This window comes from Protopterus annectens, chromosome 8.part0 (assembly GCF_019279795.1).
Source record: "Protopterus annectens isolate FY-2018-M chromosome 8.part0, PAN1.0, whole genome shotgun sequence".
Classification (NCBI taxonomy): Eukaryota; Metazoa; Chordata; order Ceratodontiformes; family Protopteridae; genus Protopterus; species Protopterus annectens.
The window spans coordinates 746,155,779-746,179,394 of record NC_056741.1 but is presented as its reverse complement, the minus strand read 5'-3'; the positions used below and the strand labels follow the sequence as shown (position 1 = coordinate 746,179,394).

The window sequence follows — 23,616 nt, the reverse complement described above, 5'->3', positions numbered from 1 at the left end:
TCCACAGATGGCAACAGTTGAAACTCTCTGTGCTATCTAAAGCAGCGACTATCAGGATGAATATCTTACCTTAACTGCTATATCAGTTCAATGCCTCAAATTTTGCTATCTCAAAGAATTTCTTTATGAAAATTAATAGAGAACTAGCCACATTTATCTGGTTTTCCAAATCTGTAAGAATAAATTATCAAAAGTTAATTTACCCTAAAGAAAAAGGAGGACTTAGTTTACCGAATTTCCAGCTCTACTATTGGATTATTTGTGCAAATAGGATTATTCTAACCTCAAATTTCTGCCCTAATAAAGACACTTGGTCTCCCTTATGGGTTAAAATTTGACATAGACATCTGATAGATAGTAACATTAACCCAAAAGCCCTCCCATTTTTGACCCCAGCAAGCCTCAAGAATCTTAACATAAATAATATTCTGAAGCAGAGTTAAAACCTTTCAAGATCTAGTGAAATCCCTTAAACTGGACAAGATCCTGTGCTTTCTTCAACCTATTCATATGAACCCCAACATCAAAATTAACAATAAACAGCTAAACCTCATAGATTATCCTCTAATTAAGGACTGTACATTGTGGGACATTTATAAACACAGAGATAAAACTTTGCAAGAACTACAAAGAGCTCTAAATGTTGAAAACAAATACACCATTATCCTACGCCAAATCCGAGGGCTTATATCAATACTTAACCATAAAGTCTGCTGTCATGGAAAGAGATTTGGCTAGGTTAGTGGATATTATTGAGAGTTTATCTAGTAAAAAAAGTATACTATCAAATACTTATAAATGGTCAATGCCATTAAATATGAATCAGTACTGTTATTTTTTAAGTAGTGGGACCAACAGGGAAGTATAGTCACTGAAGATCAAAAGCTCAAAGCAATTGAATCCACTCTTAGATTCTCCCCTTTCAAAAAACTTGTTTACACGCAACTAATGATTAACAATAACACTTATTATACTCCCTCTATTTTGAATAAGTTCAGTCCCAAAATTTCCCCTTCCTGCCCATGCTGTTCCTCTCCACAAGACGATCTCTTACATGTTTTATGGTTTTGCAAACATACATACAAGCTTTGGTGCTCTCTGAAGATGCGATTTGAAAAAATGTGATATCATAAATCGACTCTTTCTTGGGAATTAGTGATTCTCTATATTACAGACCTCAAGCTTTCAGAGCTAAATTACCATGTCCTAATTACTCTATGTGTACTAATCAAGCTTTATATAACTAAAATTGTTTGGATCACACCAATCTTTCCTGGAAGTGATTTAGGAATATGGCAACTAAATACTTATCCTCTCAAAAACTCATCATTAGAAATATAAATAAGCTTACTATCAGAAGTTCTGGAATCTTATCTTTGAACATATTCTTAAAGACTAGGCCTAAGGCAAGAATGACAAATTAATAGACTGGTAATTTTTCACAGCAATTTTCTGTCAGACATTTATTTTTGTCCTTCTCTATCCCACTTTTTTTCATTATCACACATTTCTGTTCTCTGTACAAAGTTAAAATGGTTGTGTTTGTATTTATTTGACCTGTTTGTTTGAGTAGCACTGTTTTTATATAGTGTATTTAGTTACTATGGGAGTGTGGGTTGTTTATAGGAGTTATATGGGATCTGCGCCTGTAATTCTATTGTTTTTTCTAATGTCAGTTTGCATCTTTTGTCAGTTTATTCCTGCTGCAGAAAATAATAAAAATTCAATTGGAAAGAAATTGCTACACCCAGTGATTACAGTGGCTTACATACAGAGAGAGAGAGAGAGAGAGAAAGTCATAATATACCAGGATTTACAGGCACAACGGATGGCAGTATGGAAGAAGGATACCAAGACATTTTCAACAGTGGTAGAAACAATGTTTCATAAAAAAAGAATTTGCTGACATATTTAGATATGCTACCCATACATGTAATTACATACGAATTGCAGTAGGAGTCACTTCTGGGTATTGCAGAAGGAGTCATTTCTGGGCACACTGCTGGAGCTATGCAGAGCACTTTCAGCTAACATCAGACTGAAACAATACTAATTTCATGAACTTTAATCATACTTTGACTTGTGCCCATTCCTGTCATGCTATTAGAAAAACAAAAGACTTGGTGAAATTAAACCAAGAATTAGGTCCGGAAGGAGAGACTAGGGTCCGAATCGAGAGCTGATGAAATCGGTAAGAAAAGGAAAGCAGTATTGCTGGAACTGAATTCATCCTCAAGTCTTAGAGTACCTTTACGTGGTGAACCCTGTTTTCACAAAATCACACCGAGATGATACTAATATGTATAGTGCATTTTATGTTGCCTATATCGTGGAGAAAGTTAGGTTCAAAAGTAAGAGACAGCTAGGTGCACAAGTGCAAGGATAAAAAAGTGCCTAATCATGGTGTGCACAGTTGTGCCAGGACTGGAAAACATGGCAGTCCAAAATTCTGAAGACACTGAAACATTCCTACATTGGGGTTAGGCTGGTCTCAGGTGGAGGATGGCTCTGTTGTAGAAGGACGCATTAGTGTAAAAAAAAAAAAAAAAAAAAAGAGCTATAAAGATGATAGAGTGGACTATTGAGGATAAGAAAGAAATTCTGTCTTGTTGCTATTCTGCAAGAAGCCCAGAATTTCCAGATAGATGTTCAAAAGGATTAAGAGAGAAATTAAGGAAAGAAAAATACCTGCACAAGAAAAAACTGTCAGAAGCTTCAAATTAATACAACATATCCATGAAAAACATTACATAGACAAAGAAACATTGTGCCGCCTGAAAAAAGAGAGGAAGTGCAAAAATGTAAAGAACAAAATCCAGAGATTTTTGAAAGGTTTAAAAAAGAAACATGGACATGGGGAAGAAAGGAGATCTGATATGGTGCAATATTTATTTATTTAGTTATTTATTTAACATTTGTTTACCAGTAAAGTCCAGATTGGAATGAAGCCAATTTTCAACGGAGGCCTGGGGAGAAAAACTCTGGACACATGTCGTTGTAAAGTGGGAGGAAACCTGAGCAACTGGAGGAAACTCACACAAATGCAGGGAGGACATGCAGACTCTGCACATAAGGCACCCCAGCCGAGAATTGAACTGGAGACCCTCTTGCTGTGAGGCGCTGGCGCTACCTCTGCACCACTGCACCATCCATTTGTACAAAGGAGAAAGCCAAACTAATCAGTACAAAAAAAGCAGCTACAAAGATATTTGAAGAGAAATACAGGCAAAGGCACCCAGTTAAGGAACATTTCATATTACAACAAAGTAAGATCATAAAGGGGAACATTGAAAAGATGATTACCGGGCATTCTACAGAAAGTTCCAGAACTTCTTCCTGTGACATATCTTTTTCACCTGCATCCTGCATCATACCGTGAGGTGAAGGATTTAGTGTAGAAAGTCTAACACAGGTTGTGTCACAGTATGATGGAACAGTGAGTCCCCAAAGTAAGGAGAAACGGGTGAAGTGGGAGACATCTTAAAAAGAAATATGAACATGGGAAAGACAGACATTTGAGTTTGTGAAATATTTATACAAAGGAGAAAGTAAAACTAATCAGTACAAAACAGCACCACCAAAGATATGTTAAGGGAAATACAGGCAAAGGCACCCAGATATGGAAAATTTCATAGTACAAAAAATATGAAAACAAAGGGAGAGCGTAGAAAATAGGATTAGTATTGGAAAAGTAAAAAAAAATTAGAAACTGAAGTTCTGGATTACCTGCAAAGAGAAGGATTTATTGTGGAACTTCCACCTCAAGTAATGTCACAGCATGATGGAACAATAAGTCCACAAATTAAGGAGAAATAGGTGGAATGGGAAGCATCTGAGCCATTGTCACATGATGATCCTCTGGAGCCTTTAGTAGGACAGCATTACAAAAGTAAAGTTAGGCTTGCACAGTAATGGAAGAAGTAGGAAACAGTGGCAACTCTGACGCAGGCAATGTTGTGGAGTGATGAGCCAATAAGTTCCACTATGAAGGAGCAATGGATAATGCAGGATGCAGCTGAAGAAGATATGTCACAGGAAGAAGTTCTGGAGCTTTCTGCAGAATGCTCACAGAAAACTGAGAGGAAAGAATGTGCCCTCAATTTAGAAGATGATTTAAGCTAAGAGTTGTTTGATTTAGTAGAGATAGGAATATTAATATCGATAAAACAAATTACAGGCAGTAAATGTAACTCTAAATGTTAGAAGTCTGACAAAACAGATGAACACAGTAATCAAGACTATTATCAGAAATCCATGTGATATAACAGAAGAAATAGGATATATTACTGTGCAGCTAAATTAATAACCTATAAAATCTTACCATAGAAGTTCAAAGCATTAAGGGAAATGAAGTGAAGAAATAAAATACCATTATGGAACTATTAAATAGAAAAAACTATAAAGCATTTAATAAATTCTTGGCTAGGCTTATAAGGGCCTCAGGGCCAGTAGCCTAGCAAGTTCCTGTTATCCTAAGACAAGAAGTGTCACTGTTAGAAGAATACAGAAGAGGAAACAGATCAATAAAAATATTTAGATAGATGTGATAAAAGCAATGTGCAGTATTAGAACAGACCAGGATCTGTCGTACACTATTGTAAGTAATAAACTAAAGATACCAACACGGGCAGAAAAGTTTAGAAGAAATGCAGATGAATATAAAGGAAAAGTACAAAATAAGCAATTCCTTGATGACCCAAAAAGTTTTATAGAGAACTGGGAAATAAAGCAAAAAGAATAAAATCACCACCAAAAAAGTAGAAATAGAGATATTTTGGATAAATATTTATGAAGAACCTATGAAACATAACAAAGATGTTGAATGGATAGAAAATTTAAAAGAAGCAGTAAGGAGTTCAAATATACAGGATATGAAATGGGATGAAGTAACAGCCAGAGAAATTGAAACAAACCTAAGAAAAGCTCATAACTGGCTAGAAGTATTAATACCTTTACACAAAGATATAGCCCTGAGTTAGGACTATTTATTTGAGCATCCCAAACAGACACCAACCTGGTTAACAACAGGAAAAAAATATACTCCTCCTTAAGAGTGAACCTGTAAAAACTGTAGATCAATAACTTGCCTTCCAACGATGTACAAACTATATACTGGATTTGATATAGACGGACGTTATAGTTGTTTAGAAGAAAACTCAATTATGGCAATAGAAGAAAAGGGTAGCAAAAGAAAGTCATATGGAGCAAAGAATCATTTATTGTTAAAGCCATAATGGAGAATTTTAAAAAGAACGAAATCTAAATATGACACGGATAGATTACATAAAAACATTTGACAGCATCCTACAGTCATGGATAAAGGAATATTTGCACATGTATAAGATGCATCCTACATTGATCATTTACATTACAGTGACCACAAAAACAGTGGCAAAACAATTTGCAGTTAAACCACGGCAAAGGGCAATTTATTATCCCAGGGATAAGAATTCAAAGGGGGATATTCCAGGTTGATTCTTTGTCTCCGTTGTTTTGTTTTGCATTTAACCCATTAAGCTGTTTTAACAGATTAGGTCTTGGTTACAATTTGGCTCCCAGAAAACAAACTTGCTTAAAGATTTCTCAGTTACTTTTTGTGGATAACTTAAAACTGAATAGTTCATCAGATGAGGAGTTGAAACCACAACTGCAAGTTGTTAAAACCTTTTTTAGATGATATAAGAATGACATTTGGTCTTGATAAATGAGAGAAATCAAAATTTAATGCAGGAAATTTGCAGTAATAAGAAAATATCAATCTAGTGCAGGAATTTGATATAAAGGAACTTGTGTATGAAGGAGTATAGAAATAGTTGGTAACTGATGAAGGTTCAGCAATAAAACATGAATAAATGTGAATAAAACTCAGTGAGGAATACTTCAGGAGAATAAAACTAATATTGAAAACAGCCTTGATATCTAGGAATAAAGTCCAAGGTATAAACCAGTTTGCTCTTCCAGTTTTAAAATAAGGTTTTGGCATGATTGACTGTCCCCAAAAGGTATTCAGTCAGTTAGACAGAAAAACAAGAAAAATGCTTCATGCTTCTCAAAGAATATATAAAAATCAGTGTATACTAAGATTATATATTGCACGCTCTGAAGGAAATTGATTGCATATATAGATCTGCAGTTGTGGGACTGAATACATTTCTGCTGACCTCATCAGATCCAAACACAGTGAAAGTTTTAAAAACATGAGGCAAGGAAGTCTAAGATGACCTCTCTGCTTAGTTTGGCAGATGCATTCAGGGGTAAGCGGGAATGGAAATCAAACCTGAAGTACACAAAAATCAGGCAGCAATGGAATGTGCCAAAAAACTAAAGAAAGAATATATGGAGAAGGATCAGATCAGAAGGAAAGAAATGTGGAAAAGCCATAAAGTAACAAGAATAGTCTCCTGGAACAACCTCATGTTGATCAGGATATAACGGAGGAATGGTTAAGGAGAGAGGAGCTCAAATCAAAGGATGAAAGGTTAATAATGGAAGCTCAGGATAGTGGACTATGTACATGTTGCTTTGCAAAGTCCATTGAACATGTTAGAGAAACAGACAAATGTAGGTTTTGTTAAAAAAAAAAAAATTGAAAACAGTCACACAACTTGTTGCTGGGTGTGCTACCCTCATGGTGGAGGGCCTGTACACTGAAAGGCACAATAATGTGGGACAATTGTTGCACTGGGGATTGTGTAAACACTACAATATAGAAGTACTTGAGAAGCACTGGAAACATGAACCACAAAGCATTATAAAGAATGGTGAAGTGTACATCACGTAAAATCACCCATTACCAACAGTTCAAAAAATAGATATCAGAAAAAAAAGATATAGTAGTCCTTGATAAAAGACAAAAGTAGCATTGATAACTGAAATTGCTACACGTAGTGATTACAATGTCTGACGTACAGAGAGAGACAAAGTTATAAAACATCAGGATTTGCAGGCTGAAATGAGAGAAACATGGAAGAAAGATACCCAGGCAGTTCAAATAGTAGTAGGAACAACGAGTCTAATAAAAACGAATCTGCAGTCATATTTAGATCTGCTAACGGTATATGTAACTCCATATGAATTGCAGAAAGATTCGTTTCTGGGACCATTGCGGCTACTGCAAAGAGCACTTTTGGCTAACATCAAAGATTGAAGCAATACTAATTTCGTCCTAATTTCAAGAACTTTAATTTTACCCTAACATAGGAATAGGGTCCATTCCCATCATGGTAGTAGAAACCCAAACGATTTGGAGAAATAAAACCACAAGAATTATGTTTGTCATTTTAAGGTAATTGTAAGCTTTGATATCAAGGATGAATCTTGGGTACAAGTCTACAGGTCTTGAAAACACCTTACAAAAAAGTCTGAAATTCCTAAGGAACAAATTGAAATATGTTTAGATTCTCCCAGTATGTTTGGAGAAAAAATCCAATAGATGTGAAGTCTGATAACTAAACGACAAAAGACACAGCAGCAAGTGCCTCAGGCTTCACAGAGCATCAAAACATAGCTTTCTTGTGTGCATGTCACAATGTTGGGTATGTTAGATTGTTTTTGTACCCTGTTATGTATTGGTGTACAGTTATGTACATTAAAGGTACATCACCTGAATTTGTGAGCTCTTAATTCTTTGCTCATGTATTTATTTATTTACCTTTTATTTTGATGTATTGAATTTCATCTGCACATAGCCCATTTCCATACATGGCCTTAGGCAAAAAAGAAAAAGCACCTCAGTCAGACTCAGTTCATCGCAAAGCTGACTAACACAAATAACAAGTAGGCACAGTATTGTGATAATTAAGCTTCAGGAAAAAATACTATTCAATAAAAATAAGAACTATTCTCATCAGGATTAAAACCATTCAGAAATTGCTAAGTGTTGAATGTTTTCAGTACGTGTGCTAGAACAATTATCCTGCTTGGTTCAGCAGGCCAGAACAGTGGCATAGATGGACAAAGCCCTGACTGTGGCCCAGGTGACCAGGTTCAGTTAACAACTTAGGGTTTTGAAGTGCTGGCAATGGAGAAAGGACTTGTCCATCCCGATGGGAGACAGGACATTGACTGAGGCTCTAGAAGCAAGAGAAAATTTAATAGTATAACAAAAAAAAAATCTTTCTTATCAGCAATATTGCACTGCCCCAGGGTACATCATTCTCCTCACCAGCCCTAAACATGGGTTAAATAAAGTCTGGGGTAGGTATGTCAGGTTTAGTAGATCCTGCAAATGAGATGACGTTCTTGGGAGCAGGTGATGGTCAGCTGCTTTGGAGGGGACAGGGGCAAAATATACTTAAAGAAACATTAATCCTAGTTCAGCAGAGCAAGGGGGAGTTTCCATTCTTCTTTCTGTGGCAAAGAATATTCCTGTACATATTTTCTTCTGAAGCTGAGAAAAAAGCTGGAAGTTTATTCTTGCCCCATTGTGGCTAAAAAGGGTGTATATTTCAAGTCCATGACAGTACAGAAAGTAATCCTGTACAAGCCAAGGATATCCACCATTAGCTAAGGCAAGAGAGAGACACCTCCACCTCCAGGCTTGGCCACACCATTAATTCTCCTGATCATAGCAAATCTTATGGTAGGGAACTTGCATGTGAATGAAATGCATACTAATAAGTAAAAGAGGTTCTTAATCTTTGTGGAGAGGTATATATTGTCATCTCAGTCACTAGGCTTACAGATGTTCCTTACCTACCTATGGCACCTGTTTGCCTGTTATGCCAGTCAGGATGCAAGATTCTAGTATTTCAATACCTCACAGTTTTGTGGACAGCAGATCTATGGACTTGTCCTGGCTTCTTAAGCAGCTTCTTAAGGATTATTGTGTCTTTTCCCACCTTTTGTTGAGCTTTCATCTTCTAAGTACCCGAGTTTACAAGCTTCATAAAGACTTACTTGCAGTGCCCACTATCTTTTAATTTGGTTGGTTCATCCTCTCTGAGTTTGGCTTGTGGAAGGCACTTTTCTTGATGGATATTACTTCTGTCCATAGGATGTTGGAATTACAGGCATTTGTCTGTGTGGAATCCTACTTGATCTTTCACAAAGACCAGGTGTCCTTTTAGAATAAGTTTAGCTCTCTTACAGATGTGGTCTTGGAGCTGCCCCTTAGTCAGTTTTATCAGTTTTCCTTTTTACATTCAAGGCGTGGAATCCAAGGTAGAAAGGGCTATCCAGATCCTTGGCATGTACATTCAGTTGGGATTCTTCCTCATATGCATGTGAGTTAAAGCAGATGGACCAGTTATTTATTTTTTCCTTTGTTGTAAGTAAAGTATGTTTGGCAATAGTTAAGAAAATCTTGTTTGAGTGGTTTGGTAAATGTAATATATTCAACCACTGGGTGGTGAGTCAGCCAGTGTGAAATGTCATCAGATGCCACTCTACCAGAACCGTGGCCACATTCCAGTGCTTACTTCAAGAATGTGCCCATTGTAGGCATCTGTATGCAGCCACTTTATTATCGGTTCACATTTCACCAAGCACTACTGCCTGAATTGTGATCCCAGGAGTTGGTAACCTCTGACATATTCATGCTTCAGAACTGAGCCTTCTGAGCTCCTGCCCTTTAGGTCTGTGTCTTGCTACTTTCACCCTCATTAGCTTTGATGCTGCTGCTTGGAATGCTCAGAAGTGACCTACTAAGTCAGATGTAATAGATATGTATAGTCACCATAACTGACGCTCTGTGAGAAGAGGTTCTGTAGTGGGTATTCATTATCATCTGGCATTTCTCTTTGCTTAAAAGATCTGTTCAGTCACTAGACTTTACTGTAAGTTGGATGAGTATATAATTTTATATACTTTTATGCCTTTGCAGATGTATAGACTCATTGTGTGGAGTAGAACTTGGAAGTACAGCAGCTTGGGGTACTTTTATAGTTCAACATGATATCACAATGCATAATAGTAAGATGTAAGTGCCCCCCTTCACACACACACACACACACACACACACACACACACACACACACACACACACACACACACACACACACACACACACACCACACACCACACACCACAGAAAGAAATAATTTTGTAGTGAGGTCAGGGTCTCAAAAAAGAAAATCAGAGACTCTGCGGAGTACATCACAGAGCAGCTGATAAGATTAATACAAACATTTATTATTTTGGGATATATACTATATATAATCTGCACATTAAGCCAAGGTTGGAGTATGAAATGCTTTTGACATTATTCCTCCACATGCAGACTGTCATATTAAAGATGCATTGTTTCAAAATATATATGTTATACTAATTTGCATGCTACTATTGCCACTTCATTATGATTTAAATGTGTGTACTGTAGATCTAAATGTTGCAGTACTCACTGTTTCATGTCTTGAGCAGTTAATTGTATTTGCCTTCTGTTTAGGGTTGTGGTTGAAGACATCTGAAGCCATACTGCTTACCTAGTTACAAATAAGTGAAATAAAAGGGATATTCAGAAAAAGAACATGGCACTTTTGTAAAGTGCTACCTCTACTGCAAGCCATTTTTTTTACTTACTTGCAAGGAAATGCTAGTTATGCATCTCAATTTAAGGGCAAAAACATGCAACTGAGATGTAGATGTAGCCTCATTCCATAAAAAGAGACTGTCATAGGTTCATTGGATGGTACTAGGCTATCGGCCCTAAGACCTATGCAAGCCTAGACATAACAATTCCCTGGAAATTTCTTCCCACAATATTTACTTCTCTGGGCCCCTGTCTAGCAGGGCAACTGACATGATCCCTGGGGTGAATTTCCTATCTCCCATCCAATCATCAAGGTTCCTTTTGAAGAGGCCAATGAGGCGCTCTGCTTGACATGTATGGGCAGTCTATTCCAGAGTATGGGGAGTCTCTGGGTCAGGAACCTATCCCTCCAGCATGTTTTGTTCATTGTGATGATAAGGTTTAGATCCCTGGAGCGTGTGGCTCTGAGGGATTGGGATTTCTTTAAGTGGAGCATGTCTAACAGCTCAGGGTTTGACATGGCCTTGTATGTTAAGCAGAGATCGCCTCTGAGTAGACGATATGCCACAGAGTATAGCTGGAGTTTTTTTAGATGGTCAGCATATGGCATCTGCTTTAGGCCTGTGATTCTTTTAGGGAGGTATTTCTGTGGCCTTTCCAGCTGTTGCAGATGTCTTGTGAGGTACATACAAAATGGGGCGTTATACTCTATAATGGGTCTAATTTTTTTCTGGATGAAAAGCCCTTAGTGATGAGGTGTGCCACATAGAAGGATTTCCTGACTGTTGTGGCAATGTGGTCATCGAAAGTGAGACCACTCTCCACTTGTGTCCCTAAGTCTCTCATCACACTTTCGATGTTTAGTGTCCTGCCACCTATGTGGTAGTTCATGGATACATGTTTTTTTCCAAAGGGGATAACTATACATTTCTTGGCATTAAGCTTGAGCCCATGGCTCTGGCACCAGGCATCTGTTTCTGTAAGGCCCTTTTGTAGAATATCCACATCATTGGGGATTCAGTAATGGCTCCCAGTTTGCAGTCATCTGTAAACTTTGTTAGCCAGAGTCCCTTAGTGTTGGCCTGTATTTCAGAGAAGTAGATGCCAAACAAGAGTGGTCCCAGGACTGAACCCTGAGGTACTCCACTGGTCACTTGTCTGGAGCTGGATTTGGAGTCGGCTACTTTTACAGTCTGGGTTCTGTCAGTAAGCCAGTTGGCAACCTGTCGAGTGGCGTAGGGATTTATGCCCAGCTTAGTAAGTTTATCTAGGATTTCAGAGTGGGGGATGGTGTCGAAGGCCTTGGCGAGGTCCAGATAGGCTGTGTGGACCGCCTTACCCTTGTCCACAGCTCTGGAGGCCGATTCAAAGAAGTCAATCAGATTCAGGAGACAAGATTGGCCCTTCACAAACCCAAACTGGGTGGGGTCCATTGTTTGAAGGTTGCCAATGTCTTTGTTTATAAGTTCCATGATAATGTGTTCCATGCCTTTGCAGATCAGGCTTGTTAGACTGATGGGACGGTAGTTCCCGGGATCCAAGTCGGATCCTCCCTTGTGGAGCGGGATAACTGTAGCTGTGCACCACTCAGTGGGCATGAAGCCTAAGGTGAGGCTATGATTAAACATAACACTTAGGTGGGGTGCTACTTCATTTTGTAGTTCATGTAGTACACAGCCTGGGATGTCATCTGGTCCCATGGATGCTGTATTCTTAGCTTTGGAGAGTGCTGTTTCTACCTGTGTGGCTGTGATTATCGGAATTTGGCAATCTTTTGGTATTGAGATGGGCCTTTAGGGGGTGAGAGGGGTGTGAAGTTGGCACTAAATCGATCTGCCAGGATATTGGCAATATCCTTGGGATCAGTATATTTAATGCCATTCTGTTGTAGCACAGAGCAGATCTGAGCATTGCCATTTAGATTCTTGACATAACTAAAGAATGCCTTGTGGTTGTCTTTGGAATCTTTGGCAATTTTATTTTCGTAACTAGCTTTTGAGGATTTTATGAGGGATCTCAGCTTCTTACTGAGGCTGGTGAGGGAGTTTTTTGCATCCTGGGATTTTCCTCTTTTCTGCAACAGTTTCTTCCTTCTGTTGTATAGTTTGTCTTGTAGTATTTAGGGTTGTGCATAACTGCTAAGCTTTTCAGAATACCACTGAAAGTATCAAATGGTTGCATAGACCTTGCCAATGTAATAATCCACTATGCCTCAACAAAATATGAATGGTTGACTCTACCATATTATTAACAGGTATAGGATCCATAGTAACCATTAAAATGAAATTGCTTCAAATGCTGTTTGAATATGTAAAAAAATTATTCTGAATTAGAAATCAAGCTCATCTTTTCTACACTCAAGAAATCCTTTAACTCATTACTTATGGTCATCATCTCTGAGGTCACTGCAGCTTGCAGAAAGGGGAGTGTCACTTGTAGCAGCTTCATTTTAAAAAGAGTACAGTTTTGCATTAATTGAAGTTTGCATTAGTAGTTATTATACCCTGTGTGTACACTACCGCAAATATATTGTTTATTTAATGAGTATTTTAATGTCGGGATTAAATTGAACAAACAGTATCTCATTTCTGGCAGCATTAGCCTTAAAGCTGGATGTACATTGCGGAATTCCTTCTATACAGGTTTAATATTTGCATTCATATTTATTTATTGTACTTTTCAATCAGCTTATTGACCAAACGTTTCTACTTGATTTTACAGATAAACATGAGGATTGGCAGGCTAAAATCGTCAAGTGCAAGATGTCATGGTACGAGTCTAAAATCTCATTCTGCACTGACAAAGACTAATGCCAACAAGGTCTCCAGATATCACATTATTTACCTGTAGTAGTTGGCTAATTGATTTAGGTGTGTCAGAAGACTCTCTGAAATTGCATCTGTTTCTGTGATACACTGTAATAAAATGTGCACTATTTCTTTTCTTCTGTGTAATCAAAGGTGAAATTACATTTGACTTTAAGATTTTAATCTGAATGTTTTAATTATTATTTTCCTCCTCACAAAGCTGTATACAGTGCATTATTTCACTGTTTAATGGTTTTTAGTTAGGTGGCAATCTGCTAGCTCACAGGCATGAAATAATGGCTTTACTGCAGCCAACCCTGCTTCAAGGAGTATCCCAGATGACTGAGGGCTAACCGGGTGGAAGGAGGAAATGAGCTAATGGAAACGGGCCAACATTCTTAGGGGAGTGTAGAAGGCATCAGCCCATGTGCCTCTTGCTGGAGGAGGAAGAGGAAGATATTACTCAAGCTGCTTCATGCTTCACATAGGCAGTACAGCCTCCAGTGTAGCACACAGTTTACCTTATAGCCAGTCCATATGTGTACCTGATGATAGGGCAATAAGCTTAAAAGTACTCCCCTGCCCCAGCACTGTGAGAGTGAAATGGAAGTGGGTCATGGGAAGGAATAATCCTTGACAGCTGTAAATTCGCATGGTAGTGGTGAAAAACAAGAATAACCAAACAAAAAAGTTACTTTTCTGATGGGATTACCTCTTAGATTTGAACTTAAAAGGACAGACTGACTAGTCACATGCAATATGAAATGGTACTGAAGTCCCAACATCTCAGAATGAGAGTACATCCGTTGATGGCAAGTAGTCTGCCTACAGGATGTTGCTTACACTGCATTGCGTTACCGCTGCCATCATTTTATCTCTCAGTCTTAAAGGCCATAATTTGCTGTCTGCTTACTCACACATTTTCCTTTTTCTGCAGTGCTACCAAAAGCAAGCCTTTATTAGAGGGAGCAAGTAATATTGAAATACTTCTCTCGCTCAATAAATATTAAATGAGTTTTTTTTTCTGTCCTCCAGTTCAAGTTACATTAGTTCAGGGCAGTGTTCCTTGACCAACTATGTAACAGCTTGCACAGATTAAATCTGTTTGAGAATCTGATAGACTTAAATTCAGGTGTAACTAGGAAGCATTCTTTCCACATATAAGATTGGCTGTTTATCATAGCATTGAATGTGGCCCTGTTTGCCATACTAACCATTACAATAAGTCAGGACTATGTTTTGTTTCTCAGATTACCGGAGTATGTTATGAAAAACTGCTGTCTTTTTTTGAAGCTGCTGTTGATGCCAGCCTGTTTTCAAGATTCAGATGTGTACATTTTTCTTTCCACCATCACTCCATGGCTACCTAGCAATGAGTATATGTTACTTTAATATAGTTCATGTGGTGAGAAAATGCTGTTCAGCAGTTATTTTAAAAAAAGTTAGGCAGTGAATGCTCAGTGCAGTTTTATGCATATTCCTTTATATAGGATGGCCAAGGAAACCACATAGACTGAAGCAGCTTCTATACTTTAAAGTGTATGTAAAAAGCTACAGTTGATTCTACATTTAACTACTTACAGAACCTCAATACTATCTGTGAAAGTTCTAATAAACTGCAGGTGTTTATTAAAAGTGTGACCTGATGGGAGTAATTTTCCATATAAGACAGTTTTACAGAAAATATTATAAAATGCATGTTTTCTTCATTCATACATAATGTATATATTTTTTTCTGGATGTTACTAATTTATTAAAAGAGAAACATAATTATTTTAACTGGATTATTAGTATTTTGTTTGAGTAAAGTTTACGAAAAACAGAGGATCAATTGGATTATATTTCAAATTGCAAAGATTATACTCTGCAAGTCTTTCAAGCGTGAAAACGTACCATGAAGAATGGAATACATGTCTGCTTAAAGTAAACACAGGTAAGTTATGAGTAGCATTTCCAGGATTCAAGCACATGTCTGTGTACACCTAGATTGGGAAGGAGTGACATTGCTTTAGCTGGTCTGAGATGTAATCCTATGTACTACTGTTTGCAGCAGAAGCTACTGATAACCAGCTTTCAGTAATGATGCTCCTTGCTTCACATAGTCTAAAACAGCATGTGTAACTTTTATCATCAGCACTATGCAGCTGCAGTGGTGGTGCTTCGGTAGCATTGTCGCCTCACAGTAAGACGCTGTCTGGTTGATTCTCAGCTAGAGCGTCTTCTGCGTGGAGACATGCATAAATGGGCGTACCTTCGTTGAAGGTTGTACATCAGAGCTGGCAACTCGGCACGTAACAATCTACTGCCAATCATTAGCGGACCGGAGTTCCACTGTGGCAACCCCTAACAGGGAAAAGCCGAAAGACACAACAACTTCTTGTAAGCTTCACGTTTTCTTTTGCTTAGGGATCTGAGATCATGTTCAAGGTAATCTCATGTGGTAAGTTGTGACTTAATGAAATCTTCCTAGTACCAGGAATCGGCTCTCCTGAAACTGTCTTTAGCAGTACTAACAGGAGATTGAAACCTCTTCTGATGCGACAGCCCTGCACAAATGCTAACATTTAACACAGGAAGTAGCATAATGGAAAATGAGATTCCCCCCAGCTACAAATGCTCTTTTTCCTCTTGCCATTTTGTGTATTTCAGTGGGCTGAGCGCACTACGTAGTTTGTATCAATTGCGTTACAGCAGTTTCAGTAGTTTGTCTGAAAGCAGTTTTCTTCCTTGATTATTATGTTACAATCTCAGTGTTCTAGCTGTTTCTGTTGCCAGATGTTCATGCAGTAGGATAACAAGCAGCATGTGTGCTTAATCTGGAACCAGATAATTAGAAAAAGAACTACAACACCTGTGCAGTCTTCAGTCAGGCAGCATGATGCAGTTAGCGTAAGACCATTGTGGACTGGCAGGTAAGTCAGGCCAAGGTCAAGTATGAAAGGAAGCACATAAACTCATTCTTCATCAACTTCCAGGAGTAAGAGAGCTTAGCACTTCTGTGAAGAACTACCTACCACAAGCCATTCCCTACTTGCAAGGAAGTGCTTGTTATTTAAGTGCAAAAACATGTATCTGAGACACAGATATATTAACATTCCATAATAGCTGATAAAAATTAAAAAAAGAGACTATTGTGTGATAATTAGGGGTTTGAGTAACTGCTACACTTTTCTGAATACCCCTGAAAGTATCAAATGATTGCACAGACCCTGCCAATGCAATAATCCACAGTGCTTCAACAAAGTGTGATTGGTTGACTCTACATATTATTAACAGGTATAGGATCTGTGTTGACCATTAAAATGAATTTAGTATAAATGCTGTTTGAATCTGTAAAAAATTGCTCTGAATCCAGAAGTCAAGCTCAGCTTGTCCCCACACAAGAAATGTCCTCTCCTGTAACTCTTTACTTAATATAATCAACTCTGAGGTCACATCAGTCTGAAAGAAAGTGGAATTTCACTTGTACCTATTGTAAAAACGAGTGCAGTTTTGCTTTATTTTTAGTTTGCACTAGTAGATATCATATTCACTGTATACACTACCGTATTTAATGAGAATGTTAATGTAAAGATTAAACAGTGTCGAACTTTGAAAGTTAAGTGAGAACACGGGCATTCCTGTGCTCATTTGAGTGGTGTACAGACATTACAAACTTCAGTGTCTTCAACCTGAAATATATCCATCAGATCACTCTATTTGAGGTAATGTAAAAACCCAGTGATTATTTAAAGATTGCTGTGCTGGAGGTCATTAAAATATCACTCTCTCTTAAACTATGGATACTTGGAAATTTGTGGCAAGAACAATTACCCTAGAGACTTTGACAATTCTCTTGTTGCTACCATTGCCAGCTACTGCTTGGACTTGTCAGAATTATCTCAGATACGATTTTGACAGTTATGGTCACTAGTACTCATTTGTCCACAGGGATTGTTGGAGTCATTCATCCATCTTTTATACCCATTTATCTACCCATTTTGTAAGCTACTTGTTCTTGTTAAAGGCATGCTGATAGCATGCTAAGTAGTAAAAACCAGACCACCCTCTCCCTAACAGCATTGTGTACCCTATCCTGTGTGATCCTCAGTAATTCCCAAAGAAACTGACAGAATTACTCTATCCAAAATGTCCCAGTTCTGTCGCTGAGCCAGTCTCCCAGTCGGTTATGTCAGACAGACCTTCCATGGAAAGCACATATAAGATAATTTCACTAGATTTCCAAAACATCTGAACTGACTGCTCTGCACCTAGTGGAGCAGAAGCAGTACTCCAAGACCTTCTGAGACTGAGATTTTTTTTTAGTTTTTCATGAAAATTGAGCTCAGTTCCCATGTGAAAGAATCCCATTTCTCTAAGTTGTATCTGTGAACTCATCATTTTATTACTTCTCATCATTTTATTACTTGAATCATGTGACCAAAGGTGAGTAAGCACACAGACTCATTGATAAATTCAGAGTCATCCCATGACCTGTTCTAATTAAAGCCCTGCAGTGTTATCCTCAACACACCCATCTTACAGTCAGACTTTTAATCCCATCTATCTTCAGTTGTGAACAAGACCAGAAAATCCTTGAATTCCCCTACCTGAAGTAGCCGCTGTTCCTTATCTCCAGGGAGCAAGCTACTCTTTTTTCATGATAACCAGAATCCCTGATTTGAAGGTGCTTATGTTCATCCTTTTTTACATTTTTATATAAATAAGCATAAGTATGTCTTTTTCTAAGAACAGCACCAACATTTTCTTTAGATAAAAAAAATATAAACAAAAACAGAAGAGCATAAATCATAATGAATTCCACTTGCATCTAATTGTACCACTAGCATATTTCTACATAAACCTCAACATATCATGATCTATCAACATATTGAGTATTATATTTGTAATACCTGAAAAAATAAAATGTTAGGTATATGTTCATAGGTTCATACAAGGTTATTAGGCTAATGGCCATAGAGCCCTTACAAGTCTAGCTATATTTATCCAGAGTTGCTCCAATTATTGGTGATTACATTAGTGAAGTTCACAGAGGTAAGGTTTTATGGTAGTTAACACTGACTTCCTGTGTCCAGGACGGACATGGGTGCCACCCTAGGAGTGAATTTTTGGTCACCATCCATTGATCTAGTTTGCGTTTGAAGAGGGTCAGGGAGGGGCTGTGTTTCACATGAATTGGAAGCTTGTTCCAGAGAAGTGGCAGTCTCTGGGAAATGTATCTCTCTCTCCAGCATGTCCTGTTCATGTCAGTGGCTAGGTTAAGATCTCTGGATTGAGTGACCCTCGTGCAGTTTGATTTAGAAATGTGCAATATTTTCGTCAGGTCCAGGTCAAGGATTATCCTGTAAGCCAGGCACAGATCGCTTCTTAGCAACCTGTAGGAAACAGAATACAGTGAAAGGGCATTTAGTCTTTCCACATAAGACTTGTTTTGTGTACCCTGTAATTTATTGGTGAGAAACATCTGTGGTCTCTCTAATTGTTGCATGTGTCTGGTGAGGTATATGCAAAAGGAAGCATTGCATTAAATTATTGGTCTGATGAGGGTCGAGTATAATGGAATTATAACATCCGTAGATCTAGATAATGATGCCTTTACTTATAAGATGTGCCACAAAGAAGGATTTCCTTAGTACTGTGAATATGTGATGGTCAAAGTTCAGATTGCTATCAGCCTGAGTACCCAGATCACATACCACTGGGTCTACTCTTAGGGGGGGTGCTGTCTATAATGTAATTAGCAGGGATGTCAGCTTTCTCAAAGGGAATAATAATGCATTATTTTGTATTTAGATTAATCTGTTGCTTTGGCACCAATAATTTGTCTGCGTTAACCCTGTCTGCAGTATATTCATAGGGGGACTCAATGATTGTTCCCAATTTGCAGTCATCAGTGAACTTGGTCAGCCACAGGGCGTTTCAGTTTGGCTGGACTTCTACGATTCTGGTGACTGATCTTTTGCTAGAGGTGAAGTCACCAACTTTGACAGTATGTGTCCTCTCTGTGAGCCAGTTGGCTACCCATCTAGTAATGCAGGGGTTAATTTCCAGTTGGGAGAGTTTCTGTATAATACCTGAGTGAGGGATTGTGTCAAAAGCCTTAGTTAGGTCACGATAGGCAGTATGCATTGTCTTTCCCTCATCCAAGGCTTTGGTGACTTTCTCAAAGAAGTCAACCATGTTTAACAGGCATGATCTGCCTTTAATGAATCTGAACTGGGTTGGGTCTAGAGTTTGGAGATTACCTATATGCTTGTTAATAAGGTCCATAATGATTCTTTCCATGACCTTGCAGATGAGGCTAATCAAGCTTATTGACCTATAATTCCCAGGGTCTGTTGATGGTGCCCTTTTGTGCAAAGGGATTACTGTTGCTGTCCTCCATTCCACCAGAACATAGCCAGTTCACAGGCTGTGGTTAAATAGGAATCCAAATGGGTCTGCTAGGTCATGTTTTAAGATGTTTAAAGGCAACCTGTGATGTCTGGTCCCATTGATGGTGTGTTTTTGGCCTTGCAGAGCACCAAGATGACCTGCTCTCTTGAGATGTTTGTAAGTCATGCTTCAGAAATGTGGTTAAGGATAACAATTTTCAATGAACAAGTAATGATCTTTTTAACAGGAATAGTGCCTAAATGTATTTTTCCATGTCTCATTTGGATAACTATCAACTTTGTCAAAAAGCAAAATATCTACATGTAATTCACTGATGCCTTCATAATGAGCAAAAAGTTGCACAGAGTGAGTCTGCCATCTCTAAATTTGTGGACAAAGCCATCAACAATGAACTGTTGATAATCATTGATAATTATACTGTCAGTGAGCTGGATATAACATTTGGATTCATACTGTCTTAATGGAAAAATATGCATTCCTAGAAAATTGTATTGTATTGTTCTAATGTGCAATAAAAGATGATTACGTTTTTATTCTTAAGTAGTTCTTTAGCCAACATTTTTGATCCATCCTTGTATTTACATATTTACTCCATTTTAGTTTACCTGAGAAAGAAGGTTGTAATCAGTTTGTAGCAGCTCTATAAACTGTAGAGATCATCTTTTTCTTGTAATCAAAAATGTCCTTTGTTATTTACTAAAAATGTCCTTTGTAACAATGTTGCAAATTCCTTGTGAGGAAAGAGAAGAATGCAATGCCATGCCCACAACTTCAGTAACCAAATTCACAAGGAGAAAATAATGTCCATGGCCCCCCAAGGCAACATGAGATAACAGGCAGTATGCCAGGCATCAGCACCAGGCTAGTCAATGGGCATGTCAGTGGCAGTAAAAATGCAGTGGACAATGGGCAGTCCCTTTATAATTGATGTGTGTGGAGCATTACCCCTGTCTATGGAGCATTACCTAAAATGCATACTGCGTCATAGATGTGACTACAGTAGTGTGCAGGATTTCGTCTATGCTGTAGCACACTTCTACATGTTGTAGTTGCATCGGCATGTACTGTACTCTAAGCACAACACTTACTTCTGCCCCCATGCACTTGGTTATTAAAGCTGTGGGCATAGCAGTGTGTGTTTGTTTCCCCACAAGGAATTTGCAACAGCCATATTTCTCTGCAAGCTGAATGTCACTTCAGCCATGTGTCCTCAACTAGTTGAACCACAGGGAAATGCCTCACTGCCTATGTGCCTGAACCCCTGTGAGATGCATAGAACAGAAATAAAACTGGAATGTTCTTCTGTAACATTAACAATGAAGTAAAACTAACTTTTGTCTCTGTATAATTAAATTGGTTAACAAAAAATACATGTTCATGTTACCCTTTGAGGCGGAGAAGGGGGGTTTCTGTAAAGAAATGTTTAGATTTTTCTGATCATATGCCCATGAAACACATGCAGAAGCATAAATTGGAATAAGCTTCTCTAGCCACAGTTAGACGGTTAGTCAGAGGATTGAGTCTGTATGCTGCTGCTTGTAACCAAAGGATGGAGGGCTTGATTTCTTCCACCTCCGTTTGCCTAATGTGTGACTCTGAGCAAGTCAGACAACCTGACAATGCTCGCATCTGAATAGGGACCCATGTCAGTCAGACTTGCATATTTAACAAATGTGTAAAATAAGATAGAGGCAGTGTTAGGAAAACAGTCCAAAGTAAGTTGTCAGGCCTAATCCCCCAGTCAGCTATGATAGCTGAGATGTTTACTTCCATCTTATATCATACCAAAACTGAAGAGTTTTTTGAAACAAGTTAGCAATAACATAATACTTAGGGAAGTGCAGAGCAATTCCTTCCTTTTCCCAATTTTGCTATGAATATTCCAAGCTATCTTTTGGCAACTTCCTCACTACAAGCGCTTTAATTGTTTTACTAACCTCATCTATCTAAGCATAGGAAGTGCAGTTATCTTCATACAGTAGAAATTAAGTAAAATATAATATACATGCTAATATATTGAGCAATCCTAATAAAGAAGAATAACACTGGATGAAAATTTGTACAGTTTTATTTATTTTCTCCAGGCATACCTTATAGTTTTCTTGAGCTGCTGTAAAATAGGGAGTTTTATATAATGTATCTAAATATGTACATTTCTTTACCACCAGTGTTTGATAATCCTCAGTATATCAGTCTAGAGGAAAATTCCCAGAAATTCATTAAAGTTTCTAGCACAAGCCATTTGGCTCATGTTGAAAAGGCCCTTCCAGTGATACGTGCCCTGTAGCGATTCATAAACATGCTAGCTGTGATGAAGTAAGACATCATTATCAGCTAATCTGCATGTTTCCTGAGTCAAAGTTACTAGCTCATTGTAGAGATTATGGTTGATGTGCCCATTGTGGTAGTAACCTGCAGCTTGTGGAGCCTGTGGTATTCCCCTGCAGTCACTCTCTCACATTCACACCTATACAAACACACACACACACACACACACACACACACACACACACACCAGAGTCCCTGTACCTGTCCCTACCCCATCTAACCTCTTGTGGTTCCCCCACCCTGTAATAATTTAGTGGTCCTGGTAGTCTGGTGTATCCCTACCCCGATCCTTATTACAGTGTTGGTGCCATTACAACACTTTAGAGTCATCCTTAGTAATGTCATGTACAGTGTCGGTGCCATTACAACACTTTAGAGTCATCCTTAGTAATGTCATGTACAGTGTCGGTGCCATTACAACACTTTAGCGTTATCCTTAGTAATATATTTCCCCCAACCCTAATCACTCAATTGATGTTTGCGCCATTACAGCGTTTCTCACCCCCAATCCCCATACTGTCTTTGGTGCCATTTTGGCACTAAGAAATGTGTTCCCTGGTATCTAGTGATTCCCCCACCCCCACCCCTGATCTCCATACTGTGGTTGATGCCATTATGGCATGTGTGTCCAATCCCCCCCCCCCCAAAAAAAAAATCCCCATTGTACTGTTTTGTGCCTTGGGGCACTTTATGGAGTTTTCCCTGGTATTTGGTGTATCCTCTCACCAGCACCACCCCCATCCCTGTAGTAATATTAGTGCCATTACAGCACTTATTTCCTGGTGTCTAGTGTATCCCCCACCCCATTACCCATAGTAATGTTGGTACTGGTGCAGCACTTTCAAGATTAGTCTCTGATGTCTTGTGGTTCCCCCACCCCCTGACCCCCATTTTAATGTCAGTGCTATACTATGTTCATGTTCACTGGGTGAACTTGGCCTTTTGGCCATGTTCACTACCATGAAGTGGTGGAGATGGCCATGATGATCAACATGGCTGAGCACTTTCTAGAGTACCATGACTGTGTAGAATGCCTTCCTGTAGGTGGTTCTGGGGAGAGAGCACATTGCTCATTAACATATGACTCTCCCATTGGAATGCCTCATTAGCATTCAACATGGTCATGGGGCAAATTCTTAATGGTGCTACACACCTTTGTGTTGGATGAACATGCAGCACTGTGTAAGGGTGTTTACTGAATCAGAAAATGGTACCACAATGTGTACACCTCTGTATTCACATAGCAGTAGTACCCTCATGAATTCAGCCCTTAATTCTTCTTGATTTTGAGTGGTTGAAAGTGTGCCTCATTATTTATTTGGTTAACTAAAATAACTGATCCAAAACAGATGAACCAGCAACAAATATTACTAGCAGATCATCAGCATTAGTTGTCAATGTGTTTGTTACCAGCCAACACCAAACCATGTACTTTAAGAATTTCCAACAAAGGATCTTTAGCTAAGACAGATAGTCTAAATGTTAATGAGCATCCTTGATGTACTTGACTAACCAATCACTGATCATATGTAATTAACATGAAAATGTGCAGAGGTATCTTTGTACATGTTTTCAATAACATTTCTGCAGTTCTGGGATACTATGATATTCCAAAAC

General features: G+C 38.4%; 1 protein-coding gene across 1 annotated transcript in view; it reads left to right on the top strand.

Annotated features, from left to right (window-relative positions):
- The window catches only part of GBA (glucosylceramidase beta), a 502,181-nt gene extending 488,759 nt beyond the window's left edge, over positions 1 to 13,422 (top strand). The window contains exon 12 of the mRNA XM_044079308.1: positions 13,190 to 13,422. The gene's annotated coding sequence lies outside the window, so the exon portion shown is untranslated. The remainder of the gene's footprint in view (positions 1 to 13,189) is intronic.
- The last annotated feature ends 10,194 nt before the right edge of the window (positions 13,423 to 23,616 follow it).